The 9196-nt window shown below is 34.4% G+C and overlaps 1 pseudogene; it reads left to right on the top strand.

The window, feature by feature from the left end:
- Positions 1–4277: 4277 nt before the first annotated feature.
- On the top strand, positions 4278–7101 carry LOC149390709 (uncharacterized; annotated as a pseudogene).
- Positions 7102–9196: the final 2095 nt, after the last annotated feature.

The raw sequence follows: 9196 nt of genomic DNA, 5'->3' as shown, positions 1-9196 counted from the left end.
CTTTTGAACACCGACCAAAACTTCAGGCTCTACTATATGGCGGCTAGGGCTTATTAATTCTAGCGGAGCCAAAGTTCTCTTTGATAACGCCACCACAACGGCTATATTTGAATACAAATCAGAACCACGAAACCAAGCCCTAGCAACTCCATAGTTACAGTACCTTCATTTCTACAACGACACAAAACCGGCTTTCAATTTTGTTACCCGACTAAGAGGCAAAGGCGAAGACAGGTAGGGATCACCCCCTCAAACTTTTAAATAATTAAAATTCACAGGTTACTTTACTAGATGAAATTGCGGTATAAATTACTAATGTTTTCAATTTTATACACTTATATATAATTTTTTTACGACATAAATAGTTAATGTCTTGTTTTAGTATATGAAAGTGTAAAATAGAAAACATTACATATTTATACCGTAATTTTTAAAAAAAAAAAAAAATTTGACTTCTATTAACTGAAGCGCATAAATACGTAATGCTTTTTTTTCAATTAATGTCAGGATCAAAGTGCCTTTAAATCAAGGTTTGAAATGCTGACGGTCGATAAGGTGCCGATCTGGTCTCAAAAGTAGCTCGAATTTGGCACCTTTCTATTACTGTTTCAAGTTGCGGTCGCTGATAAAAATTTCGACGGAAAAAATATGAAAATTAAAAAAAAAATCGACAAAAACTGCGGTGCACAATGAAAATTGCGATAAAACACAGAACTTACGACAAAAATAATGTCGTTTGAATTAAAATGATGAGATTATACCATAAAATAGATAACACTGTCACAAATATTTATTTTGTTGACTTTTTATTTATGTTGACTTTGATATAAGAAACCGAACCAAACCTCAAATTAGTACCTTAACCCACAAATTCTCAATTTTGAAATTAAAATAGTCCTAAATAAAAATAGACTAATAAAACTCATACATCACAAGAGATGGCTTCCTTCCATGTTTGAATTGCAACTATGAGTTCTGGATTTGACGGTCGAATTAGTGATTTTGATAACAATCGACTATCAATTTTTACCCTTTTCCACTGTATGTATTCTCCATGATTACGTGATTGTTATTTGTTTTTTCTTTTTTAAAATAAATTATATATAGGACACGAATGAATAAGGGTAAAATGGAGTTTACATAAAAATATAAGAGTTAAAATAAATGAAAAGCCAATAAAAATGGAATTTTAATTTGCATTTATAGAATAATTTTAAATTGCGACGGGATTCAATGTTAGAAATAAAGAACAATATTATGTAAAAGCGGTAATAGCATGTGGCTTGTTAATGCCTGAAAAATGGATCACCACTTAAATCGGTCCACAGTTCGGTCTAAGGCCGAACCCTATGATCGTGTGGTGGTCGAACAAGAAAGTTGTCTCCAAATTTGTCACATTCGCCGTGCCGAAAAGAGGTTTCTGGTGGCTCTAAGAGGCACGAAGGGGTTTCCTCCGGCGGACACTCCGACGCTCAACATTTCTCCAAGTGGTATGTGAGGTTGCTTCAAAATTCTAGAAAGAGAATGTTTCAGATGAGAGATAACCTAAGGTTTTTTAAGTTGTGAGAAAACTTACCTCAAAATGAAGAGATTTGAGGTATTTATAGAGATGTGATGATTCAGGATAAAATCGTTATTTACTAGGGTCCTCATTTCAAGTTCGGGGTAGAGGCGAACCTTCTTTGCGAGACGAAAAAAGGGTAGAGGTCAATCCCTGTTACCGAGATGGAATGGCGATAGATGTCGACCCCAGTTACAGAGATGGAATGGGGGTAGAGGTCAACCCCTGTTGCCGAGATGGAATGGAGGTAGAGGTCGACCCTTGTTGTCGAGATGGAATGAGGGTAGAGGTCGACCCCTGTTGCCGAGAGGGAATGGGGTAGAAGTCAACCCATGCCGTCGTGATGGAATAAATGTCACCTTTTGCGGGGTCGGAGGTGAGCCTGGTTGTCTTGAGTCTAAACCCTTCAATTTGTTTATTGGGCCGAATTCGTCATGCTTCTTTGTTTTTTGGTTGGGTTTGATGTTTTTCAAATCAGAGAAAATCCCTCATAACATGGCTTATGTATACTTCAATGGTTTATTGTTATATTATGTCATTACAAATATAGTACATATACTTCTATTTCTATGTAATAATGAAATAGTATACTTCTATGTGAGAGACGTGGAACGGGTCTCAAGTGGCAAACCTTCTTAGGTCTTGGGCCTCTAAAAATAAATAAAATAATTAAATTTCATACTCTTCATCATTTCTGTGAGATAAAAATAAAAAGATACAAGAAAAAAATCATCTCCTTTTCAAAATAAAAAGGAAGAAAATAAAACTCACATTGGGAACAAAGTCTTTACTGATTCCTTTATTCTGATTGAGTTTATCTTCATTGCGATTATGTTATGAAAGCTTGATTGCATGTTCTCAGCGTTTTAAATATCGAAGGTATACCTCGATATACCATTGATATTTTAAAAATTGGGAGTTGTCGGTATAAAACACTTAATAACTCCCTATATACTAGTTGCTTATTGATAATATGGTGGTATGTAATCCATGTGGGATACTTTTTCTCTCACTTCCATGTTGGATCTGCCATTTATTTCATTTTATTATATTTTCTTTACTTTTACTCCCTCATCAGTGATGATTGACTTTACGAGAAAATAGGCTGGAAACCGGCTTATTGGAGAGAATCGATAACGGTTCGCAAGTAACCGTTTCGGTTCCAATTTTTCGATGGTTTCCGGCGATTTCCGTTCGGCGTTGCCTTTTTGTCTGTTTTCTTTGGATTTCGGCAGGTAAGTTTCGGAGATTTCTCAAATTTTGAGTTTTTTTCTTTTTTTTTTATAATTTTTTTTACTTTAATTCATGATTTCAAGGGTTTGAGCAATAAATATGAGTTTATTGGTTGTTTTGTATAGATTTCTATGTATTTTTAGGTTTAACCCGAATTAAAATGTTGATTTTTAATCCGAATCTGAGTTTTTTGATGTTGTAGATGATGATTTGATGATGAATATGATGATTATGATGTTCTTGAGTGGATGTTCTTGAGATGAATATTATGCTTATGATGTTTAGTGATGATGAATGATGTTCTTGAAATGAATACGATGATTTGATGATGAATATGATGATTTGTGATGATGAATTGATATCATGTATTCGTTGTATGAACTATTTCATGTGTATGAACTATGAAAATATGTTTATTTTTGCAAAACATTTATATGAATACCACTCGGTTTCCAACATTTTTTTACCAGTTTCCTCTATGGTAAGTGATTTGTTGCAGGTACCGATTGTTTTTTGTTGTCTAAACACCCCTCAATTTCCCCTCCGATAAATGATTTATCCTCAAAATTGAAGTCCCGGTAACGGTAACCGTAAACGAACCATGTTCATGTATGATATAGATATACCAATATATTTGTTTTATTCTTTTTAACATCGCAAAATGTACATGAGATAGACTTTTGTCTTTTACTTATATATATGATATATGTATAAGTAAAAATATATAAACATACATAATTTATATGTATAAATAAATATATATGTATATATCTTTAAAAAAAAAGTATATACATGTAACTTACATGTTTTCATAATTAAATTTGTTATTATCTTCAATTTGTAACATTTGCGAATATTTTAAAATTTGTGTGTAGTTTGAGTTTATTTATTAATTTGAATAAGTAGATTAAGAACTATTTTATTATTTCAACTTATATATATATATATATATATATATATGTGTGTGTGTGTGTAAATATTATACGTTATTTTAAATTAAATTTTGTTATGAGATATTTGACAGTATATTCGTCGATAAGTGATATACAATATATCATCGGTTGTATCGATAGTCGGTATGAATATTTTGATAAGATATCAATCGATATATCAGTAGGTAACATATTTCAGTAAGTCGTTAACCATATACTAGTAAAAATAGACCTTCCGACATTTAAAATAGATACTGGGCCGTGTTCTTTTTACCCAGATGACTAGTCGAGGAATAGACTGAAATTCTTCGTCATAAACATGGAGTTATTTGCGACCATTGGCAAGCGTTAAATGAAGTGTCGGAAGGGACCATGCTTGAGTATATCAAAATGTGGTTTCTCGTAGCGGATCTAGCCACATGGATTCTATTGATGGGTTTAGAAGCTAGGTTTTGCACAATGTTATACGATTGGTGGTCGCAAGGTTGGATAAGATGCATTCCGAGCCGGAGAAACTTTCCGTCGACGATGACGACCCAATAACATAAACAATGGCGACTCAACCCCTACTCACCGTCGCACCCTACGGGTCGTGAGAGTCTCCGTTCATCGCCGACATCGTCGTCGGAGCTTCCTAGCAGCTCAGCGGTATCGCCGTTGACTCTAACGGCCGTCTCATCTGGCTCGAGACTCGCCCTGAAGAAAAAACGGGTTCACTAATTTTTCTTTTCAAGAAAACTTACCCATAATAGCAATGATAAATATTGTTCACGTATATGATTCAAAATGTAGACGAGGCGTAGTGGTGATGGAGGCGGAAAGGCCTTAAGAAGCATCATAGGACGTCATTCTCGTCGGCTTCTCGGTCTAGACACTGGCTCAAGAGTACGGTGGCGGTGATTTTAGGGTCTCCGGTGACACCCTCATGTTTAATAATTACTACGATCAGAGGCTTTATGTGCAGTTCCTCAACGACCTCACAATTTATTTCATTACTTTTCATTTTGGTGCTTCAATCTGTGTGTGTGTGTGTGTGTGAACATTTTGGTGCTTCAATCTGTGTGTGTGTGTGTGTGTGTGAACTAAAGCAGAGTCTTACTAAATGTTTGACCAAAAGACTCTTCGCCCAAACCCATCACCCTGAATTACGGAGGACCAGTGATTAGCTATGCTGACGGAGTGTTTGATCCAAGCTTTAATCGATTCGTCAATGTTTGAGAAGGTACATTTTATACTCGTTTTATAATCGAGAAAAATAAGCTTTCTTGCATTGATGAGATTCGAAAATCGCCGTCGAAGCAGTGCAGGTGCGACCAGCGACCACGGAGATTGTTGCGGTTCATCTTGGAAGCAAAGGCATTCATGGTAAGATATCTCACCAAATATTTTTTCTTTGTGATCATATTGGCTGAAATGTGATGAAATGAATCAGAACCGCGTGTACTGATCGGAGAAAAAGACTTCTACGCATTTCCTAGTATCAACCCGATCGGCAAGAGAATGGCGTGAATCAAGTGGAGTCATCCCAACATGCCATGGGACAAAACAGAGCTCCGGGTCGGTTTTTTTTTTCTTTCCGAAGCTGGGTAATTCATGTTTTCTTTCTTCACCTCCCAATTCTGTTGATGTGCTTTACACTCAAACATTAACGACGCGCTTTATGCAGAGCTATCGAGAAACACGTCTGTATTGCTGGCTCTGACCCTTCTATTCGCGAGGCTCCAACTAAACCCAAGTGGTCATCTACTAGTACTCAAGAATTAGTGTTTTTTTTTTTTGTAACAATGTCTAATTAAGAATGAGTTTTGTACAGCCTTATTGGGATATATTTGTTTGGAAGCTAAAACATTTTTTCTGGATCATCAATTCATTTCATTATTCATCATCATATATGAATCTATGCAGAGGAATTATTTTTTTTATCACAGATCGGAAAAACGGGGTTTGGAGCCAGACAATTGTTGACATATATGAAGCTAAAACATTATTCATCATCATACATGGTGTCAACAATCGATGTCAATTATTGACATAGATGTCAACAATTGACATAAATATTTGACATCGATTGTTGAGGGTAAAATTGTATTTGTACAAGTGGCTTAGTAGTATTTTTGGCCAAATTAAGCTTTTGGTGGGAAATTGGAAAAAACTTATGATCAAATTGTGGTAGTTGAGGCATTTTCTCTATTTCTTTTGGTTCAATTATTCACAATGACATGTTTTTTTCTTCCTAGTTCTTCCTACACTCATTGCAATAACGAGTCTACTAAATATTACATTTTTCCGATAAAATCCTGGCTTTGTGACTGACTATGTGGTCTTTCAGGGTATGGAAGAGAATATCACGAGCGATTGTTGGGAAATTGGGGGATCGTGGATGTAGATGATTATTGCAGTTGTGCAATGCATTAACATTTTCAGTATTCTTTGTATTAGATATGCGGACAATATATCTTTCTCTGTTTGGAACATTACTTGAATCTCGTACATAAATTATATGTGCTTGTTTAGGTGGGTTCGGGGAAGGTAGACGAGAAACGGCTTTGTGTGACTGGTGGCTATACAATGTTGGGTGCACTTGCCTTTAGAGATACTTTTATAGCCGGTGCTTCCTTGTACATCATAATTATCAATGAGCTGTTCGGAATCTCACTAATTCAACATGGGATGTTATATATGTATTTCTTGGACCATGTGAACAGATAGCTGATCTGAAACTACTGAGCGCTGAGACAAACAAATTCGAATCTCATTACCCAGATAACCTCTTTGGTAATAAGATCGAGTGGTATCTTAATAAAGCACTAGTTTGTTCTTATCTTGACGACTCTCTTGACGAAGATAATTCTTTTCAGGGAGCAAACATGCCTTTTACGATAGATCACCCATAAACTGCGTCTACAAATTTGCGTGCCCATCAATCATATTCCAAGGATTGGAAGATAGGGTATAAGAGAATCTAGAACCCAACTAACATTGGTAAAAATTTGTTAAAAATCGTTATTTTTTTCTTAGGTTGTACCATCTGATCAAGGAAAAATGATATACATGACAGTTAAGGAAAAAAAGGCAAAATGATATACACGGCAGTTAAGGAAAAAGGGTTTGCCTGTCACTCTCGTGGAGTACAAGGTAGAATAACATGGTTTCTCCGAAAGTTTTTTTTTTTCTTTTCGGGTTTTTGTCTGTTGATGAATGATGTTTTTTTGTCTTTTTTTTTTCCGTCAATGTGGTGCTAATTTTTATTTGGTGCAGGCCGACAACATTAAGTTCACACTCGAACAACAAATGGTCTTCTTTGCAAGGTTAATCGGACAATTTGAGGTTGCTGATGACATTACTCCGATCAAAATCAATAACTTCGACGATTAACATCCAGCAGGAATTGTGAGAAAGAGGACGACAATATTCAAGTTTTCATGAAATTCATGATCTCTTCTCTGTCTGTGTCTCTTTGTAAAAAATATTTCTTTCTATTTTTTGTTCTAGTTTATAAAATGTACCATTAATATCAAAATATTGTTACCGATACTGTACCGGGACTCAAATTTTGCTGGGTTACCGGGAGATACCAATAGTTTATCGGGGTATCCAATGAGGGTAAGGATAAACTGTACCGATGAAGCTACCGTTATCGAGGTGATTTACAGGCAAATACCGGATTTAAGGAGGGGTATCCAGTGAACACATCATTATATATAAATATTTTTATACATAGGATAAAAATGTAAATAGTCTACAATATCTTCATTACAATACATCACGTTTTTCATTTTAACACACCCATTGGAGCAATCAACCCTCTATTATTTAATGTCCATGTGTTTAAAATTTCAAAAGTCGGCCCATGATCATTGGTTGAAATTTTTTAAAATTTTAAAAAATTGACATGGTTTTCGGAGTTTCGATAGCCAACTCCGGTTTTCTTCTGGTAACCGGCGTTTTCTCGGTATTTAGAGGTTTTGTTTATACTGCTACCGAAAAGTGCCAAAAATCGGTATACTGATCGATTTTCCCGATATTTCAATCCCTGCTTAAAACTACCTAATTCCATGGTGATTTGGGTTGATGTAAGTAACAAATTTGGCGGCTAGTTTTCTAACATTTTAAGTGCTATGTACTCATTTGTTACTTGAGGTACAAGGAATAAATCTCAAGTTGAAACATTTTCACGAAATAGAGATAACCTACCAAATAAGCGATTGGACTATATTGCTTATCATTAAACAATGGAGCTAATCTAAGTGAATAATACAAAATCTTTCTTGATTAAAATAAAAAATAATATTTATATACAAGAACCAAAACCTAAAGCAGTTCACTTTTGTTGGATATTCATTTTTCCCACAATTTTCATACTTTATAAGTCGCCCAATTAGAACTCATGCATATATTTGGAAAATGACACATATTTTTGGTAATAAAAAAGTATCAATTTTTATCATACCGATTATTTAAAAAAAATCATTGGTCTGATATAGTCCGTTAATGATTTTTCGATTGTTTTGCAATATCTTGTCTTTCACACGAGTAAAATATGTAATTAAAAAATAAACCAAGGGAAAATAAAATTAAAATTAAATCAATGAAATAGTGAGTACCTAACTATAACTATAAGGAGAATCTTGGTCAAAGCAAGGGAAGACTCACCCTTGGAAGTCTTGCAACCACATAAAATAGAAAAATCCTAAAAAGAAAGATTCAAGCTATAAAAAGAGCCACAGAAGCAACTCACTTCCAAACTTGCCAAATTCGAAAAAAAAAAAAAAAAAGGGAACCCCACCTTCGAGCTCAATCGAAAATAAATAATAAATAAAAAAAGAGGAAAAAATGCTCGCAAAGGAACTCAAACCCGATGACGAGACTCGAATGAAAAATAAAGTTCTCAAGTATAACTGGGATGATGATTAAAAAAAAACCTTTTAGTCACATACACAGAATAATTGCACATGGAACTAAATCTGAAATTTCAGTTAAATATATAATTTTGATTTATTTTTTAACCGAAAATACTCGGTTAAAATTAACCGAATTTTCGGTTAAAATTAACTGTACGGTTAATTTTAACCGGTTAAGTTATAAGTTAACCTAAGTTAACCGAAATAAAAAAAAAAACACTTTAAAATATTTAAACACTTACGCTGCCACAATTTGAGCATGTGACCGGCACAAGAGATAAATATTTACAGCAGTGAGCAGTTGCCTCATTTGACCACAATCCACAAGGACCACAACTTTACTCTGCCATGCTCAGATTTTGTGTAGACTTTGTACAAACAATTCTCTTTTCAATTTTTTTTTTTATTGTAAAAGTCTTTGTTTATTTTTTGTCAGCCACACATATAAATTTGTACAAACAATATTTAACACTTACACGGTTAAATGCTCAGACTTTGTGCAGATTTTGTACAAACAATTCGGTTAATTGCAATTAATTGAGTTGATTTTTTTTAGGTTAAAGGTTAAC

The sequence above is a fragment of the Urtica dioica genome, chromosome 7 (genome assembly GCF_054948205.1).
Source record: "Urtica dioica subsp. dioica isolate 48M chromosome 7, U.dioica_male_clone48M_v1_H2, whole genome shotgun sequence".
Lineage (NCBI taxonomy): Eukaryota > Viridiplantae > Streptophyta > Magnoliopsida > Rosales > Urticaceae > Urtica > Urtica dioica.
Note: the sequence above shows the minus strand (reverse complement) of the source record. Positions and strands in the feature narration are given on the sequence as shown.